This window comes from Pan paniscus, chromosome 4 (assembly GCF_029289425.2).
Source record: "Pan paniscus chromosome 4, NHGRI_mPanPan1-v2.0_pri, whole genome shotgun sequence".
NCBI lineage: Eukaryota > Metazoa > Chordata > Mammalia > Primates > Hominidae > Pan > Pan paniscus.
In genome coordinates, this window is record NC_073253.2 from 98939668 (window position 1) to 98961129 (window position 21462).

Sequence of the window (21462 nt, forward strand, 5' to 3'; positions counted from 1 at the left end):
TATCTCTTATGAGGACACCAGTCATATTGGATTAGGGCCTACCCTTATGACCTTATATAAGCTTAATTACCACTTTAAAGGTTCTATCTCTCAGTAGTCACATTATAAGTTATTGGGAGTTAGAACTTCAACATATTAATTTTTTTCAGGGATGGGGGCCACAATTCAGTCCATAATACACACTAAGATAAGGCACCTGTCTGAGAGGCTTATGATGTAATCAGGAGGAGGACAGAGAAGTAAACAAAAGTATGAATCACTTTATCAAAAAATGTCACTTTACCTCTCAATTTCTCAGCATTTTTTGTTTGTTTGCTTTTGCTTTTGTTTCCCTTACAAATGGGAGATTGGGTGAATAATATATAGGCTTCCTTACAGCTTTGATAGTCTATGATTCCATGTCTGTGTCTGAAGTTAGGCCTAAAACACAAAGTGAAATAAATACAGAGAATGGGAGGGGAGCCTGCCTGGGCAGCAGGGAGAGCAGCAACAGGAAGGTAACTGTTGTCTCCCCAAGGGGCACCGCTTGACCTCCATCAATCTTCTTCAATTTTCTAAGAATGCTTTTCAGTCCATCATGTGTTTTAGGGGGTTGGTGATTTTTATCAACCAATCACCTACGAACTGTACATTCTGTAAGAATGAACCAAAATTTAACAGATTCTCCAAAAATACCCACCCCTAAACAAAACACCTCTTCTTGGAATTGGGCAGACATCATGTTGCCTGAATTTAGGAACTGTTTCCTTGAAAGAATTCCAAAAATATGTACCACCACATCTACGACATAACCCCTGGCCCACATAATATTAAAGGAATACAAAGAAAACCCTTAGTGTTGCATATTCAGTAACAGATATATAGGGCTTATTTTCATAAATTGGGATTCTTCTTTCTGAAAGTGAATTTGCCTTTTTTCTTTTACCTTTTATCCAGTGTGAAGTAATTTAAAAATCCATTAACACATATTGCCATGTTAATTGGATGATATTCTTCAAGGTCAAGAAACTATCAATAGATATTGAATAGTGACTATAAATAAACTCATCACAGTAATTAGATTTGTCAATTAAAATTGGGAACAGCTAACTCTTTATGACTGGATTAAAGGTGGATCACTTTGGAAAAATAATTTTGCTCAAACATAATAGATGAAGATTGGATGATGATCTCAAATCCAAGTTTGATCCCATGAATGAAATAAGCTTCTGTTTTTTATATCAACAGATTAAGAAAATCCTGGAAATATGGATACTAATGAATTTTCTCTAAAAATACAAAAAAAATTAAAACAAAGTAAAACTCTAATGTAATATGTATCGATGAGTAATAAGATCTAATACTTGTTAAAAACTTGGTCTATACTGGGCTGTATACTAAAATTTGAAGTGCATTATCTGTTTTATTTCTTGTAAAAATTGCGTGAGGTATATAATTATCTTCTCTTTGCAGGTGAAACTTTTCCAAGGTCGCTCTTACTAATAAGTGCTGGAGCTAGATTAAAATTTAGGTCCATCTGACTCCAAGCCTGATGCTCTCTGCACCTTTCCACATGTGCATGACTAGATAAATATTTTAATTAGTATTACTTTGTTCATTATTCTCTCCATGTGATAAGGATTCTGGTGAAGAAAAATGGAACCCTTGTTTCAGTTTTTGTAAATTTGGAAAAGCTATTCTGAAAACCTGACAACATATTTATTGTATATTTCTCCATTTTTAACTTGGAAATTGTACAATATGTAGATGTGTGTGGACACTGTTTGTACTCGTTTTTGTTGGTGACACAGAGCTATATATTTTTCCACATGTTCGTGTTCTCTCTTTTTAAGGGGTCCAAATTGCGAAGCAATTTTAACATCACTGGTCAGGAAATGCCAGGTGTTTGTTGCATGGAAGCAAGGTGTGATTATCAACTCTTGAAGGTGCCAATCTGATAGATTCACTCAGCAAATAATTATTAAGTGCCTATCATATGCCAAGGCCTGGTCTAGGTGCTAGCCATATAGCAGCAGAATCAAAAGACAAAAATCTCTGAACTCAAAGGGGTTATATTATGGGAGTAGAAAGACAAAATCAGAACATGGTCTCAGATCTGTCTGACTTCAAAGTGCACACTTTACCCTTAAACTATTCTGCCTTCTCATATCAGCGGAATCACTTTTTTTTTAACACAACAAAAAACTGCTCTTGGTGGTGGTTGTAGGGGTTGAGGGGGGCATAGAAGGTATGGTTGATAGCTGGAGTGTAACACTAAGGTTTGCCTTAGTTTATGGAAGTGTCATACCACCTGCTGACACGACATCTGAGAACATGATACACTAGGGAGGGCTCAACACTTTTTGATTGTTGCAGGAAAATGCTTGGAGTATGTGGTATGCCAGATCTCCAAAGGGACTAGCCCCAGAAACTTCTGTCATGAGTGAACCATTACTGTAAAGAGTAGCTATCAATACTGAAAACCAACTTGAATGCCACCTTTTAATTTATTCAAATGAATATTTTTATTGAACAATCACTCTGTCTTAGGCTCCAAACAATAGATATAATAGATGAAAAAGAATCTTATCCTCAAATAGTCAAAGTTTAGTGGGAGAAATCACTATAAAATAATTGTAACTCTACTGATAAATACTAGTAGATGTATATATATATGTATTATATATACACACATACATATATATATGTTAATGTACATTACCATGTTAGTATGCACATATATAAACCACTATATAATAAACATAGAGTGAGGATTCCTTATATCTGGGGAGGTCAAGGGAATATTCATAGAGAGAGGTGATATTTGGGCTAAATGATAAAGGATTACTTGTAGTTTTTCAGGAAAAGAATGAGGGTGGGTGGGTGAGGGCTTTCCAGTAAATTAAATGCAAAGCAAAGATTTGGCGACATGACACAATGGGACATCTATAACAAATATTAAATATTTTGACATTGATCGAATATTGACTATAAGGGTAACTGAAAATAAGACTGAAGAGAATACAATGTGTGCTGTGCTGGATCTGAGGGTAAGGAATGTGAACTTGGCTTTTAATCTGATGGTGAGGAATGTGAACTTCTTTCCATGCTCCTCTAATTGAGAAACAGATACTTCAGGGAATATGTGGTTGTTGCTAAGTGGTACAGAGGTCAATATATAAACCCAGCACCTCTCTGTAATACCAACTTTTTCTTGATTACCTTGAAGAAAAAAAGAACACCTGATTTAAAAATAATAACCATGGGGCCGGAAGTGGTGGCTCACACCTGTAATCCCAGCACATTGGGAGGCCGAGGTGGGAGGATCACAAAGTCAGCAGTTCAAGACCAGCCTGGCCAAAATGGTGAAACCCCGTCTCTACTAAAAATACAAAAATTAGCCTGGCGTGGTGGCAGGTGCCTGTAATCCCAGCTACTCAGGAAGCTGAGGCAGAGAATTGCTTGAACCCGGGAGACGGAGGTTGCAGTGAGCCGATATCGTGCCACCGCACTCCAGCCCGGGTGACACAGCGAGACTCTGTTTCAACAAAACAAACAACAACAAAAAAAACACTAACCATGGATAAATTATGAACAAGAATGCGAAATCCATATGCACTTTTAACTTTCACATCTATTTATTGAAGTGCAATGTACAGAGAGAAAAAAATCAGTGTAGAGATGGTGAATTTATGCTGATGGCAACCAATACTCCATCAAGAAATAGAATATTAACAACACCCCTGAAAACCCCCAGTGTACCTTTCCAGTCTTTCTCTACCTCCTTTCACCAAGAGGAAGCCCTGTCTTGACTTCTAACAGGAGAGGTTAGTTTTGCCTGTTTCTGAACTTTACAGATATGAGTATTCTTTTGTGGCTGGCTTCTGTCACACAACATGTGTGGGAGATTTAACAATACTTTTGTGTATGATTGTAAATTGTTCATTGTCATGGCTACGTAATGTTCATTGTGTGAATATACCACATTTTGTTTATTCCTTCTGCTCTTAGCATTTGGGTAGTTTGCAGTTTTTGACTATTGCAAATAGATGTGATATGACATAAAACTCTGTCTTTTCATGAACATATGTCTAAGATCAAAGTTGCTGTAGGTTTGCATATGTTTACCTTTAAAAGATATAATTTTCCAAAGTGGTTGTGTGATTTCCACATATACTAGCAGTGTACAGTATTAGAAGTTTGGTTGCTCTACATTGTTGACAAAATTTTCCATCTTTTTGATTTTAGTCATTCTGATTACGATTTTAATTCGCATTTGCCTGGGGAATAATTTTCATAATGTTTGTGTATTAGTCTGTTTTCACACTGCTATAAATAACTTCCCTGAGACTGGGTAATTTATAAAGGAAAAGAAGTTTCGTTGACTCACAGTTCTGCATGGCTGGGGAGGCCTCAGAAAACTTACAATCATGGCAGAAGGAGAAGCAGGCAACTTCTTCACAAGGCAGCAGGAGAGAGAGCAGAGCAGGGGAAATCACCACTATAAAACCATCGGACCTTGTGAGAACCCACTCACTATCATGAGAGCAGCATGGGGGAACTGCATCCATGATCCAATCAACTCCCACCTGGTCCCTCCCTTGACATGTAGGGATTACAATTTGAGCTGAGATTTGGGTGGGGACACAGCCAAACCATATCATTTTTGTTATTTAGATATCCTCTTTGGTTATGTTTATTCATCTTGGGTCCATCTTTTTATTGGGTTTTTTTACTTTTGTTTTTTCTTATTGATTTGTAGTAATTTGTTATATATTCTAGATACTAGCTCTTTGCCAAATACCTATATTGCCTATCGGGGGAACCTGCCCCCGATAATTCAGTGTAGGTTCTTTTCTATTTCCCTAAGTGTCGGCCGGTCTGAGAAATAAAGGGAAAGAGTACAAAAGAGAGAAATTTTAAAGCTGGGTATCTGGGGGAGACATCACATGTCGGCAGTTTCCGTGATGCCCCTCAAGCCCCAAAACCAGCAAGTTTTTATTAGTGATTTTCAAAGGGGAGGGAGTGTACAAATAAGGTATGGGTCACAGAGATCACATGCTTCACAAGGCAATAAAATATCACAAGGCAAATGGGGGCAGAGCACCGGGGCAAAATTAAAATTGCCAATGAAGTTTCAGGCACACATTGTCATTGATAACATCTTATCAGGAGACAGGGTTTGAGAGCAGACAACCAGTCTGACTAAAATTTACTAGGCAGGAATTTCCTTGTCCTAATAGGCCTGGGAGTGCTACGGGAGACCAGGGCTTATTTCATCCCTTATCTGCAACCGTATAAGACAGACATTCCCAGAGCGGCCATTTCAGAGGCCTCCCCCGGGAATGCATTCTCTTTCTCAGGGCTGTTCCTTGCTGAGAAAAAGAATTCAGCGATATTTCTCCTATTCACTTTTGTAAGAAGAGAAATATAGCTCTGTTCTGCCTGGCTCTCAGGCAGTTAGACCTAATGGTTACCTCCCTTGTTCCCTGAACATCGCTGTTATCCTGTTCTTTTTTCAGGGTGCCCAGATTTCATATTGTTCAAACACACATGCTTTACAAACAATTTGTGCAGTTAACGCAATCACCATAGGGTCCTGAGGTGGCATACATCCTCAGCTTACGAAGATGATGGGATTAAGAGATTAAAGTAAAGACAGGCATAGGAAGTCACAAGAGTATTGATTGGGGAAGTGATAAATGTCCATGAAATCTTCACAACTTATATTCAGGGATTGCAGTAAAGACAGGCATAAGAAATTATAAAAGTATTAACTTGGGGAACTAATAAATGTCCATGAAATCTTCACAATTTATGTTCTTCTGCCATGGCTTCAGCCAGTCCCTCTGTTCGGGGTCCCTGACTTCCTGCAACAATTGCCAATTTCTTCTTGCAGACCATGTTGATGTATACATGTTTTTAGCTAACATTTAAGACATGAATAAAATTTTGCTCACTTTGATCACTTTGGGTTATGCCCAAGTCAAAAGATGAAATCTCACATATATGTTTGTCCACTAACACTTAAATATCCAGGTTCCACATTCCCCAACCCTGTCCTGGCCTGGAATTCCCTATCCTGATGTTATAAGCAGGAAGATTTGAGAAGCAAGGAACAAGCCTACATCCATAGTATTTGCTAACATATTCCATGGGCTCAGGAATATTATAGAATTTAGGACATAGTGTTATATTTAATAGATATAAGGAGACTAAATTTGTATTTGTAAGAGTCGAGTTGTATGTATAAGTGAAATAAATGCCATATTGTAGGAGAGTTAGGTAGTTCTTATTAACAGGAAAAAGTGGTTTTTAGAAAAATGTGCCCTTTTTATCACTAGGTTCAAGTTATGTTTTTAATTCTGTAGTGACAACATAAATACTGTTGTGCTGAGCCTCCCCTTGATGGTCATGTAATACTTTGGTACACACCTTCTGATTGTATACACTTTCTTTCTGTTATACTTTCTCACTCTTCTTTATCTTACAGAATGCTGCTATTAATAACAGTTCAAACTCTGGGGGGCTGATTGGTATCATGAAACAAGAAGTTCAGGGGCAAGGATTCCAGAGCTGCTTGGGCAGCTCAAGGAGGTCATCAGGGACCGAGTTTCTTTCCATCTTCCCGCTCTGGTATCTTTAATGTGTAGGTTTTCGTCCTCATGCTTATTGGATCAGAGTCACAGGATGGCTGCTGAACCTGTACAAAAGAATCCTGTATGTTTTCCAGGCAGGGAAATGCAAGAGAGAAAAGCCTTTTTCTTAGTAGGCTTTGCGTTTATATTGAAAATCTCTAGGGACTTCTGCCTACTCCTTATGACCTGAACTCTGACATCTGGCCACAACCAGCTTCAAAGGAAGCTGGAAATTGGGGTGTTTTTGTTTCTAACTGCTACAGTAGGGAGGGCAAAGACCAAGAGGGCTGTGAAAGGGTTTTGGGGATATAGGCCACAGTGCCTTTACCTTTCTTCCTTTTAAAAATTTTTTTTATAACTTTTAAAAATGTTTCTTATATTTGTAAAAATGTAAAAGGTTTGTTAAAGAATATTTTAAAATAGCAAAGAATAACAAATTGTCCATACTTTTAACAACCTAAACAGTCACTATAAATATTTTAGTATGAATTCTTCTAGTCACTTCATAAAACACTATCTAGGTATAGGTGCATGCATTGGTTTGGGGGGTATAACTGCCCTCAGGGTTCTCAGTAGACAGAGGTAGGTAACATACATACACACACAAACACAAAATACAACTGTATTTCTACATCTATCTGTACATTATTAAATCAATGAGTTCATACTATACATATATATACACACACATACATACATATACACACACAGATGGATGGATAGATTTTTTTTCTGGGGGGGGACGGAGTCTCGCTCTGTCACCCAGGCTGGAGTGCAGTGGTGCGATCTCGGCTCACTGCAAGCTCCGCCTCCTGGGTTCACGCCATTCTCTTGCCTCAGCCTCCCGAGTAGCTGGGACTACAGATAGATAAGATATATTTAATTCGTATCCAACACCATAGGTTCCTTTTAGTTTTTTCTTTTCTATAATTGTTAGTCTTTTCTCTAGAGTGAGAAACCTGGTTCCCTTCATTCTCAACATAATTATTTGATCACTGTCACTGTCTGTAACTAATCTGCCATCTCATCATCTTTCCCTTCCTACCCTCTGGACCTTGTCTTCCTAACTCCTCAGGCTTTAGTATCTTTTATCAGACTGCGCCCTCACATGACATGAACTTCTCTCCCACTGGAGCTCAGACACTTCCTCTAGCTAGGCTGTTCCCGCTGCCCCCACTCCCTTTCTGCTTCTGAGAAGAAGCCCTTTTCACCCATCAATGCCCCAACTTCTCACTGGCCCAACAGACCACCTGTACCCTTATGCTGGCATCTACCTTGCCTGGCCCTATTTGTTAGTTTTTGTACTGAATTATTCAGGAAAGGAAGGGAAAGGTAGAAGAGAAGGATAACAAAAAGGAACTATTTCCTTTCCTATTTTGTGCTTGTTTCTGAATGTTATACATTTTACATTTACTTTAAGTAAATAGGTGAGTCTTTTGGGTGACTTATTATTTGAGTTTAAAATGTGTCATATGGAGATATTGAAAAATATGTTATTTTTTCTAATTTTTTACATTTAGTTATCTAATCAAATAAATATTAATTTTGTCATTTAATATGAAGGGAAGGTCTAGTCTATTTTGTTCTTATTATACAATCACATCTTCCTTGTTTCGCTCTTAATTTTATTTCCTGTGGCTCCTCGTATCCCTTTTTGTTCTGTTTTAATCTGCATTTATTTTTCCTCTCTGCACTCCTGTCTCTTATGTTCCCTCGAATTCTGCCACCAAAGGTCACAAACTCTGCCAGCTCCTCCCTATGGTGCCCTTTGCTTTCCCCTCTGCCCTCATCTGGATGCTTTCAGACTATCAAAACTCCCATTCCTTGAGTAATTGTCAGCTAGGTTTTAGACAAGCAGGCTGATGAGTCATTCACAGTCGTGAATGCCAAATAATCACAGATATGGAAGACTCATCCTAAGAAAGGTTCAGCAAAAAGGACCCTCTGATTCTCTAAGATCTTCCAGCCCTAGCGTCCAGTGTGCAGCTGATATCAGCAGAATTATTTTTTTATTCTTCCTATGAGAGGACTGTCTTGCCATAAGCAGAGAATGACTCCCTACTCCAATAGGCTTTTACCCCTGGAGTACACTCGTCAGAAAAGGCTTCCTATAATATCTAGCTAGGTCAAATATTTCACCTGTAGGAGAGGTAAGTTAAAAGTTTCAGAAGCATCTCAAGACAGCTCCTTCAAGCCTACTTGTTCTTCCACTCCTTGTCCCCAGATGAACAGAGAAATGATTCATTTGAGTGCTGGAAACAGCCATGGATGTGAACTGGTTTACATTAACTTCTCAATATAATACCATGAAAATCACAGTTACTCATTTGATTGCTGCAGGTTTTATATTATGATATCACTTATATTTTCTCAATATACGATTTTAAAGTTCTATGGCATAGTTATCAGTCCACAACTTTAAATAAGTAGCCATTGAGGGACCAAAGAGATAAAGATGGTGTTTAAAGAATATGCATTGAAAGGACTAAAGGTCAGTGAGTAATTTTCCTTTCTTCTTGATTCCCACGTGAATGCATTGGTGAGGAACTTTGTATTTCTTTTAAGGAGTTGCTTGTGTCCTGAGTAAAGTCAGAAAAGGCACTAAAGTCATGCAGTTATAATTAGGAAACAGTTGGGAATGAGGAGGGAGAGAGAACTTATATTTGTGTGCTGAGTGATTTTTGAAAACTATCTTCAAGGTGAAACTAATAAGCTAACTCTTTGCCAATCTTTCTGAAATATACAGTCAGCCTTCGATTATGTAAGGGAGCAATGGTGTGTATAATTAGCTAAGAGAGGAGAGTTCCCTACCCTTTTCTGTTAATTTGAGCAAGGAGGGAGTTGATTCCGGTTGCTTAGTAGACAGGAGAGGAGAGGATCTCTTTTCTCTTCAAATCTTCAACACTTCTTCCTTCCTTCTATTCATTTTAAGCTATAATTTTGTTTCACGGAAGAGAAATAATCAGAAAAGAATTTCCTGTCTTTCTGTCTTCGCATCCCTTCAACCCTCTGCATCTGCGTACATACACTCTGCCTTCCTCCTTCACTGTGGAGGAAATGTGTGTCTAGCTATGGCAACACCCTCCACTCACCCACCCTCCAACCCCTACTATTTGCTCTTAAGTCTGTATCCCTCTGGCCTAACCAAGGCCATTACTCCAGCATATCTCTTTTCTCTTGCTTCATCATTTCCTCCTTTTTTTTTTTTTTTTTACCAGATCTTTTCAATGAACAAATATATAAGCTTTCTGAACAAATATACAAGCTTTGTCTCATCTTAAAATCAAATTACAACGACAACCCCCCACCCCTGCAAATTTCCCTTTACCACATTTATCTGCTCTTTTTTAGAATAAAAGTTCCAGGAAGGGCTGTTCTATACATGCTATAGACCATTTGTCCCCTTTTGTCTTTGAACCCACTTGCTGACCTTGAAACAACTCTCATAAAGAATGCTTGACTTTCGCCGGGTGCAGTGGTTCACGCCTGTAATCCCAGCACTTTTGGGAGGCCGAGGTGGGTGGACCACCTGAGGTCCGCCCTGAGGAGTTCCAGACCAGCCTGACCAACATGGAGAAACCCCGTCTCTACTAAAAATACAAAAAGTTAGCCAGGCGTGGTGGTGCCTGCTTGTAATCCCAGCTACTCGGGAGGCTGAGGCAGGAGAATCGCTTGAACCTGGGAGGCGGAGGTTGCAGTGAGCTGAGATCATTCCATTGCACTCCAGCCAGGGCAACAAGAGCAAAACTCCATCTCAAAAAAAAAAAAAAAAAAAAGAAAAGAAAAGAAAAGAATGTGTGACTTTCATGTGAGTAAATAAATGGAATGGTCAATTCTCTGTCCTTGTCTTACTCTACCTCTCAGTATCATTTCACAGAGTTAAGCATGTCCTCATTCTTCAAAGACTTTGTTTAACTGATTTCTAGGATGCCACTTCATCTTGGTCGCCTCCATCACTAGAGATTCCCCCTTAGTCTCTCCCCACTCTCCTGACCTTTAAAGTTTAGAGTGCAGTTTCCAATTATTCTTTCATTCTCATGGCGTTAAATACAGTGTGAACTTCTTTGCCTGGAGGCTGTTTACCCAGATATAAACAAGCTGGTTTTGGGGTTTTGTTTTGTTTTACTTTTTCTTTCCTTTTTTTTTTTAACTTTGATCAGAGAAGTTTCTGATCAAATATTAGGCTTTCTGTAAGATCTTCCCTGATCAACCTACATAGAAGAGCCTCACCAATCAGTCCCTGTACCCCTGACATTTTTATTTTTCCCCAAGCCCTAATCAACATTTGACTTGCTGTATATTTACTTGCTAAAATTTAGATGAGAATGTAAACTTGCTGAGCTGATGTCAGGGTTTTCACCTTGTTGACTGTTGAATCCTAGGAACCAGAACAGCACCTGGCACATAATAGGTACAGGGTAAATATTTACTGAATGGATGGATGACTGATGGTAAGAGAAATAAATGATTTCTTACCTTGTTTATAAGCTGTAGAGGCTGGAGTAGTGTCATGTTTGGGGAGCAGAATAGGAAGGTGGAAACGGACATATGGGAAGAAAATGGTAGCCAGAGCCCAAGCGCCACCAAGTTGGCACCAAACCAAAGTCTTTGGAAGAGAATTACAGCTCTGAGTGAGGATAAAGTGATTGATGTAGCATAAAGGTGGGTTATAGACTTTTCAGGCATAACAAATCAGAATATCCTCATGTGGAGGTGGATAGCCCCAGAAATTTTTGGTCAGTAGCAAGAAAAACCTGAGATGTGTAAGATAAGAAAATCTATTTCCAGGACAGACTGACCTTATGAATTCTTAAAGTTTATTTGTCAGAAACTGTATCTTCTTCAATAATATATATGTATTTAAAAGATGGAGTATGAATGTTCTTTTCTTAGGAAGTATTTTTGGCTTACAAAAAATGGCAGGAGAAAAAATAACAACATATTATGTATATGAGAATCAGCAGCTGCAGTGCAATGAAAATAAGGCAATGAGTTTTTTAAATTAAAAATATTCTAATTTAAAGTCGCCTGTCTCTTACTATTAAAAAAAGTTCTTTAAGGCTACAAGATACAGCTACACAGAAGCTGAAAATCTGTTTTAATTCTGGCTCTACTGCAAAATTAATGGAATAGCAAGATGGGAATTACTTAGGTTCTTATTACTTCAGTTTCTTTATTTGTATATTGAGGATGCTACACTGGAGTAAAGTAAGCAAATATATTTCATCTTGTGTGCCAATGGTGGCTAATTGGTAGGGGCAGCCTAAAGTGCTGTATGGATAAGCATTTGAGGCCACAACTAGGCTCAGCAGAAAAGAGAGTTGAAATTGATTGGTGCTGTCTGCCTTGGGTTTAGGAAAGATGAATGGCAGGGAGTGTGTGCTGTGTCTTTGCTGTTCTGGACTATATGATCTCTAAGGTATTTTTCAGTTCTAAAATTCTGTGATTTAGAATGCCTGGTATGTTAAGTACAGTCTTTCCAATAATGATAATGATAGGATTTTACATGTAAAATGCTAAAAGTTCTTTTTAGTGGATGTTTTTGGAGAATCTAAATATGTTTCGTAACGATTTCTTCTAAAGGTACTGGGATTTATATATTATCCAAAATATTTTTATATTGTGTGCTCAGTAAAACATAACTGTGTATAAGCAGCATATAGAAACAATAGTGATATTTTGCCATGAAAAACTCAAATTAGCATCGATGAATATAATTCACAGAAATCAGGTTTTAGTTTAGTTCAAAATAATCTGCAGTTTTCCTCACTGGCTTTGCCTCATAATAAACCCATAAGAAATACTGTTTTAGTATCCAGCATTGAAGCATTTCAACTACAATTTTTTCAAATTACAATAGAAACTTCTAGAATTGGATGGCAGAGAAAGGTTGATCTTCGTTTCACTTCTTTGTTAGACAGCTGAACAATGCTAAGTTAACAGAAATGTGGAGGTTTGACATAAGGGGCTATATCTAGAGATATTTAAAGGCAATTCACCTTTCAATATGTAACCTTAATTATAAGGTACAAACAATGTCTGCTTCCATTTGTATTTCTTAGAGCAATTCTTCCCCAGCACCTAGCCACAATGTATCCTGTGAAAAAAGGAAATTTTGGGTTCAATATATGGATTAAGATAATTTTTCAAAGACAGTACCAAACATGATAAAATAATGTAACTAGCTGAAAGATAGCATTATGTTTTGAATATTTTTAGTAACAGTAACCTAAGTAATCCCAGGAAAGAAATGTCAGTTTGTGGAAGTAAGTATGTGTTGTTCATGTAAAGATTCAAGTGGATACTAATACGAATTACTCATCTTCAAACCTGACTGAATTTAGTATATAAGTGCTTACAATTTTTCAGTGGAAATAATTTAAATAGAACTTTGAATAAAAGTGTTCTCAAATACATTATTCCATGTGTAATCCTGGATTTATCTGTGGTGTTTAGATAGTCTGAACTCTTTTTCACTAATTTTTGATTTTTAAATATATAATCAAGGGATTTTTTTTAATGGAAAAGGACATTTAGGAGTCATCTAATTCAATCTTCTTGTGTTCCTTTCTTCTCCTTTATAGTTTATGTAATGTCTGTATTCAGCTTGGTTATTTGTTTTTGTTCTTGTTTTTCTATCTGTTTGATCTAAGTCATTATTTTAAAACAAATAAACCAAGTCCTGCTTTCTAGATGATGCTTGGTAGGAGCAAAACACATGAAATGAGGTGTCTGTCAAATTACCTCAACAGTGGTTTTTGGTTTTACACCCTAAACAAATTGTCTGAGTTTAGTCTGAAATGGGTTGATGGTTTTCCTACTGAGACTATTTGAGTTATTGCTTATAGAAAGCTGATTTGATTCACTGTGTTTGTTTTACACACATCTCTCTAATCTCTAACTACTTGCCTCAAGATGACTGACTATGGTATGCAAGTCGCTCTTGCACTGGAGGTTTTGTTTTATAAAACAGTCATCTCCTACTGGCAGGCTCCACATTTTGTTCGTCTTTCTTTTCACACAGCATCTTGGACAGGGCTTTCTACCCTGTAGGCTCATACTTGAGATACAGGTTAAGGGGCTTTGCTATAAATTAGGCCCTCAACTATGTGGTTCTAATATGAATTGCTCTAGAGTCTTAGTTGAATCACGTTGGATATTCTCTTCAGCTCTTTCAAAGCCTTCTCAAGCTTTGACCATTTTTGAAGACCTCATGTTATGGGGACTTCATCTAATATCTGGGATGTTTTTGACAGTTGCAAAATACTCTAATGTTCCAAGGCCATTATTTTCTTTTGCATTTCTTAGATTTACTGCAACTCCAAAATTACTTTTTATTGAGTCTCACTCATGCTTATAGATGAAAATTTCTGAATAAATGGTACATTCAGGAGATTTAGGGAGTTTGACTGCAAATTTCCTTTTGTCAGTGACTACCCAATACAGAGGAAAAATAATTATGGTATTTACGAACACTTAAAAAATGCAGAAATGAGAATTTTATAGTAACCCTAAGGAATTCAAAACTAGATGTAGATAAGCCTGTTCAGTTTACATAGGAAGAAAGTGAATAAAGATTAAGTGAGTTGTACAAGATGTACACTAGTTAGTAACTGAAGGATTACCAGACTCCTATTCCAGTGCTCTTTCAACTCCACTGTCCTGGGAGGTAAATGATAAGCTCCTCAGTTGTTCAGTTCTTTCTCGTCTCTATTCTCACCCTTTCTGCTATCTAGAATAAATCATAAATAATCAGTGTTCTTCCAAACCTTTTCCTAAAACAAAAGAGAAACAGTGAAAGGCTGCTGATCTGGGTGTAGTTAAATGTGAGACACTGGGTACGGTGTGTAATGAGTGGTTAAACATGGAAGACTTCATATATCATGTTTATCTAATGTTTTCAAAGTCTTTTAAAAAAATACTTCACTCAGTTGCCTGGGCATTTACAGCAAAGTCTAACCTTCCTCATAACCATCAACACTACCCTGCAATTGTTTTCTTCCTGATTCTGTTATACAGGAGTGCATTCCAATTTAGGGTACTTTAACTGTCAGAAATATCAGAAAGAGCTTCTGCACTTTAAGCAATCTTCACAAATTCCTGTCCAGTCGACACGGGGCAAGCGATTTTGAAGCAATCCTTGTTTTGACTTCCCATTGCCCTTTCACCTGAGATGTAGCTTTTAGCTAATTAGCTCTTTCTGACATTACCATGAGAGTTATACTGTGCTCTACCTAGAGAGGTAGATTGGAGGAGGTCACACAACTCTAGCCTTGCCGGGATCTATTTGTAAAACCCATATTTTGTTTAGATACTTGACATCTAACATGTCAGTTGCTCAAGTGCTCATGTTATCATTGTCGATGAACTGAAACTTACCATTTTAGCTGTGGGTCAGCCTTTTACTTGGTTTTTGCTCTTATTGTTAGGTATTGCCCATCCTAATTTGTAATGAAATCATTTTTATTTTGTTTTATAAATCTGAAGAAATATTGATTATCAGCATAGACTCTACCAGATTTACTTCTCTAGGCATTTTACTTAAAGACAAGAAAGAAACATATATTTTTAGCATGGTATGCTTTGGTAGGCAGCAAATCATAGGGCTGTGATCCGCTAGACCTTCAGAGAGAAATGAAGCCAATTAATGTACAATTACCGGCAGCAGTGCTTTACTTGAAGGGTCTTTTACAATGAAACTTTTTAACAGGCTAATTGTAGACATCTGCTTCATGTACCTTAGCGTCATAGCCAGTATTTGCTAAGATCTTCTGAGCTTTTACAGCTTTACACAAAAGGACATATTGACAATTCCATTTTCCTATATAATAAGGAGACTATGCAAAATACTAAGCTGGGATTCAGCATTGTTGTAGAAATGCTCAGTGTCACCAGAGCAATTGACTTGTTCCACCTGGCTTTCAGACATTTGGAGAAGTAAAACATATGTACCTTAATTGCAAAATGTAGGCTTAATGAACATGCAGGCGTTATGTTATACCAAATGCAACAATTGACATGATGGCAAGCTACTTAAGAACATGTCACAATGTTTGGCTTTTAAGAGGTTTGCTTTTGGCAATGTTTCAGAGAAGAATATGTTCCTTACATTTGCAGTCCTGTGAGCCAATAATAAAGTGTTCAGCATATGAAGCTGGTATTTATTTTAAATTGCTATGTCAATATTTTTGTTTAAAAGCAGGCTTGATTCCCTGTGTGGACTTTGTTGAAGCCTTCTATCACTGCTTTTTATTTGAGTTTGATTTAGCTTCTTTTCCCCCTGATTTTGTGTTTTGCAGAATGGCTTGCTTGAAAGCCTTCTGATTGGGTTGGGGGGATAGAGTTGCTGTGTGAATTTTAAAGCCAAGAAAATGCAAAAAGGAGCAAACACTTGCTGAAGACATCAGAGAAGTGACTGCAATCAAGCAGCATTGGTTGTGTGACCTTGATGTTTACCAGAATAGCCACCATGTTTGGGATAGTGGAAGCCCTGAATTCAAATGCCTCAGGATGACCTCACCACTGGCAGCCCTCTTTCTCCTACTGAGATGTTTCCAGGACTAATGCCAATGTTTAGTCCACTTGCAGGAATCTAAAATATTAGGCTTTTGATTTCAAAAACACAAAATAGGCTGAGGTGGGCGGATCACAAGGTCAGGAGATCAAGACCATCCTTGCTAACACAATGAAGCCTTGTCTCTACTAAAAATACAAAAAATTAGCCGGGCATCGTGGCACATGCCTGTAGTCCCAGATACTTGGGTGGCTGAGGCAGGAGAATCACTTGAATCTGGGAGGCAGAGATTGCCCCGAGCCAAGGTCGCACCTCTGCACTCCAGCCTGGGTGACAGAGTGGGACTCTGTCTCAAAAAACAAACAAACAAAAACAAAATAAAGGGAGCCATTCTGGAATAGTACATAACTGATTTAATCCTAATGTGATGTCAAAACAACTTTCCCCAGCAGTTGAGAGAATGCCTCATCTACCACAGATACAATTGCTTTGTAGATGCCATGAGCTCTTCCAACAAATTGTTGGGCAGTTCTGTTCGTGAACTCACAGAATTCTCCATCCCAGACACATTTCTTTGGGGTAATTAAAATTAAAATGGTCTTTTCATGAAGGCAGTATGAAACAATATGCATCATCTATATACGCTGAGCTGAAAAAATATTGTATTCATAAATTAAATTGGACATTTTGAAAGGTTAACACAAAATGCTACTTTGCTCTTGGTAATCAATAAGGAAAAAAAGACTTCAGGTAATTAAAATCTGTGAAGTGAACATTTCTCATTTGGAACCTATTAAGAAGAATATAAGCAGACAGAGGCAAGAGATAAATAAGGAAAACAAATGAATCAAAATTTTTTGTTATGTTTTGGCAAGGGAATGTAATGATATATAGCCTGAGGTCTGAAGTGATATAACCTGTTATTGCAGATAATACAACATTTACATTACACGGTATGTATAAAACATATGTATATTACTTAATTTAAATATTAGGCTGTGATTTTAAAATATGACTGTTCTATATGTCAGGCTCCAGTTTAGGTTGTTTAGGGCCTCCTTACTGAAATTTTGGCCTACAAACCAGCATGCAGCAAGGGTGCTTGCCAGAAGTGCAGAATTTCAGGTTCCTTTTAGCCCTACTGAATCAGAATCAGCAATGTAATCATGTCTCCAGGGGATTCACAAGCATACTAAAGTTTGAGAAGCATGGGCTTGGATGACTCCTTTATAGTAAGGTGAGTCGCCTCTTAAAAAGTCCCGTGCATTTTTTACGGCCCAAGTCAGTAGTTTCTTGGCTAAATATGACGGTAATAACTGATTCTACAGAGGGCATAACAGTTAATGTGTCTTCTATAGCACCTGCCTTTCTATCATGCACAACTAAGGAAAATACTGAGAATGAAGACAGACTCCATGCCCAACACAACTTGCTTCTGAGCCCTGGTTGTACAACTTTTCATTTTGTCTAACAGCAATATTCTTTTCTCTTTCTTTGTCATTTGCCTATTGAAATTTGTTCTGTTGCAAGGGTGCAGGGTTTTTATAACCTAGACTTTAGACATTGTTGCGGTGTGAGTTTTTGGATTCTTTTGCTGGCATAATCTCAGCTCCTTAGAATTTTTCTAGAATTTTGACCTTGCTTATAGATACTAGATTTTGAAGCAGCTGAATGCTTGTCCTTCCTTACTACTTGCCCTCCTGGCTTCTTTGGAACCATCTAGCTAGTGACTGGAGGGAGAGTGGGGGCTTGGTTCCCATTTTGGTCCACTCTCAGCTGAGGGTACCTCAGATCAGAAAGCACCTCTATGCCAGCTCTGTGGTGCAATGGATAGTGTGTTGGCCTTCTAGCTGAGTCTGATGTGTGTATTCGATGAAAGCAGTACCTCTAGATGACTGTCTACCATGCCATTGCTTCTTGGTGATATAAACCACAACTACATGTGCTCCTTGGCTAGATCAGTCCTTAGGTTGCCTGCCTATGATTCCTGCTTCCCTCATTTAGCCTTCTGGTTTTAGGCACACCACTTCTGCTAGGTAGAATGTATGCTGGAGTATAAAATTAATTGTGCTTTCCATTCGGTTTTCATACAGCTCTTAGGACATTGAAGTACTTTATGCTTCTTTTTAGTTAACATGGAGCTACAAATATGTATTGTTTTATGATACAATAAATATTTTTGAGAAGGGTTAAAATATATGGCTTCTGGGTAATAAATATTAATTATCTATCTATCTCTATAATTATTTTTTCCAGTGAAGAGTTAGGCCCTGTTCTGTGTGGTGTGCAGTATAAAGATGAATTATAAAATACATGGTCTAGAGCACCTGGTGTACATAACTGTAATACAGGGAGGCCACTATATAAATGCTATGGAAACGTAAGTGACAAGAAGACCATTAAGTGTTTAGAGTAGGAAGAAAGCTCACATGGCTTGGTATTTAGGAAAAGGTTCAAAGAAGACACAATATCTGAATAAAACAGAAATAGTCTAGGGAAATGATATTTCCAGCCCAGGGCATAGGAAGGGTACAGATGCTAAAACAGATTTATATAAGATGCACCTAGAACCATACTAAACATTTAGGTGAAGTTGAATATCTGTGAAAGCCAGTGGTGGAAGACAGGGAAATCTGAACACAATGTACTAAACATATGAACTGGATCCCTGGAAGGAGCAGAATTGTTAGAGATGAAAGTGGGAGAAAAATAGTGCAAGGATACAAAGTTTAGCAACCAAAATGCCTGACTACTAATGATTAGCCATGGAAAGGTCCAAATTAGCAATGAAGAAACGTACATAAAGTTATTCTTTTTTTCATTCTGAGTAAGGTTTCTTATTCATAGGGAAAAAGGATATACCAAAAACCAATGGCACCATCAAGTTTATCCCAAACCACGTTAACACATAAACAAAACAATACATGGGCCATATGTTTTGCCAAATGCATCTAATAGATTGAGAATCCAGAAAACCCATTGATTAAACTTTGCAGCTCAGGACAGAGGAAGCAAGGAACAATGATTTGTTCTCATGAACCAGAAGAGAACAAGTAAGATGAGCTGAATGGGGAATAGTATGATGGAGGAAGCACTTTTCCAGGGCTTAAGACAGGGAGTACAGTAAAAACTATGACCCAGTTCATGATGTGACTTTTGGCAAGTCACTTCAAATTCCTGGGCTTCAGTGTCTTCATCTGTAGAAGGACAATAATCTCTGTAATTTTTTCCTAGGTCGAACGTTTTTTAAATCTATGATTCATGTGGAAATTCCTGGTCAATACGAATACATAATACCTAATTTTCTACTTCCTTTGAAGGTCACAATGAATAAACAAAATCTGATTCAGAGACTATGCCAAGCCAGGTGATAAGGTAGGTAGTTTAAATTTCTTTCTCAATATCAAAATAATGGAATTTATGTTGAATCTTTCTGTTATTTTGATTCACAAGGAACCATTGTTGGATACTCAGGTGCTCAGGTATTAGTGGTAGAAGTGCAAAGGCAGAGTTTGAGAAGAAGCCCCAGTGGCCCTAAGACTCCTATTCACTGCCTTTATGGCCTATTGGGCTGATCAGAGGAGGATGAGAGGAGAGTACAAGTTAGAAGCTACGAGTTGGGGACTCCTAAGGTGGGTTTGTGAGCAGGACATGATGTTGGGCATCCAGAAAAGTAGTCTAGTCCTAGCCCCTGCCTTAGTCCATGATGCTTAAACTTCAAGTTACGTTTTTTTTTTTTTTGGTTTTTTGTTGTTGTTGTTTTTTTTTTTTTGGTTCATACTGTGAAAGATTTTAAAACAATTTGTGATTAAGACTTTTGTTCTCAAGTGTCAAATAGTTTATGCACCTCAGGGAATGTCTGCCAACCAAATAGTTTCAATGGAATACTTTTAAAAAAAAATTCAGTGTCTATAATCACCTCTAATTACAATTTTCTGCACAGTCTACTCCGAAAAAAATAATGGAAACATATTAAGAGTTGTATTTTCATAACGCTATTCCAATTAATGACAAGTAATTAAAATTCCTAAGTGTTTAAATGTCATGGTAAAGACAATGCTAATTTGACCTTCTTCAATTTTTATATGGAGGCTTGTGAAGTTTGGGCAGGATGAAGGGAAAAGAACCTTTTATTCCCAAAGGCTTTAAAAACCTGCCTTTAGTAGGCACTGTGTGCCATCTTTTTGTAATCTCAGGTTTTATAGTCTCCTTTATCAATTGTAAGAGGTGTGGGAGGCTAGTTTATATCTTTCAGAAGGGACACCTGGGTCAACAGGTTTAAAGAACTTTGAAAGTTATTTGTATCTTTGCCAGTAACTGCATTGTGTGAGAATCGCTGTAGCTGGTGTGTAAACTACCTTTGAATAAGAGGCAGCAAATGGAATTTATCAGGGGACAATGCCCTTTGTTTAGAAGGAGCAACAAAAGATGAATAAAAGGACACAGCCAGTCTTCTGTGTTTAGTGTCCCATTTTTCCAGATAAAAAAGGGGATAATATTCAATCTTGATCCTGTGCAGAGGCCTTGAGTACATTAAGGAGATGAAGAAAGAAGAGAAATGAAAAGGAAATAAAGCAACCAATATGTTCTTGAACTGTGACTTCAAGCAGCTGCATTTAAAAAACAACCATTACATTTTGTGGGTATATCTGTGAGGCTTATCCATTATGTGTGCAAACACAATCTGATTAGTATTTGTTATAAGTTCATCTTGTCTGCTTTTATTACAGACATCACCTTCAGATGTGGGACCACTGCAGCTATTAAATCAGGAATATTTAGCTATTATTTGTAATAAATGTCAGCAGGGCTGAACTGAAGCCAGCAGGAAATGTTCAGGGCAGAAAACACACTGACATTCATTCATGCAAATTTGTACCACTGGTAGAATTAATCATAAAGAGGGAGGGTAGAGCATACAATGCATTTATATTACTGGTTTGGCCAATTCCCTTCTTCCTGAATATGAGAGTTATAATGTACAGAAAGCAATCTGCTGACAAATAGTCCCATGTGAAGTGCAGGCAGCGAGATTAACTTTCCCAAGCAGGCATGTCTGGGTCTATTGCAGACCATCCCTCCTTCCCCACACTGTCCGTGGTCCTCTGAGGCAGCATTGCGATGTCCTTTTTCCTCTTTAAAAGAGATCTAGATTTATCATCCACGTAACTCTTCCCTCTTAAAATTACAGGGACACTCTAAAGAACATTCCCTGCATACTACTGAGTGTGGGACCAACTTACCCTATTATAAATTAGAGTGCTTACGTCACATGGGGAAGATGTGGCCTCAGGAACTAGGTTGTTGACTATTAAGAAACTCATTTACCAA

The 21462-nt window shown here is 37.8% G+C and overlaps 1 long non-coding RNA gene across 1 annotated transcript in view; it reads left to right on the plus strand.

The window, feature by feature from the left end:
* The window catches only part of LOC117980340 (uncharacterized), a 389144-nt gene that overhangs the window by 92726 nt on the left and 274956 nt on the right, over positions 1–21462 (plus strand). The window contains exon 2 of the long non-coding RNA XR_010112212.1: positions 19452–19506. This is a non-coding gene — a long non-coding RNA (uncharacterized LOC117980340). The remainder of the gene's footprint in view (positions 1–19451; positions 19507–21462) is intronic.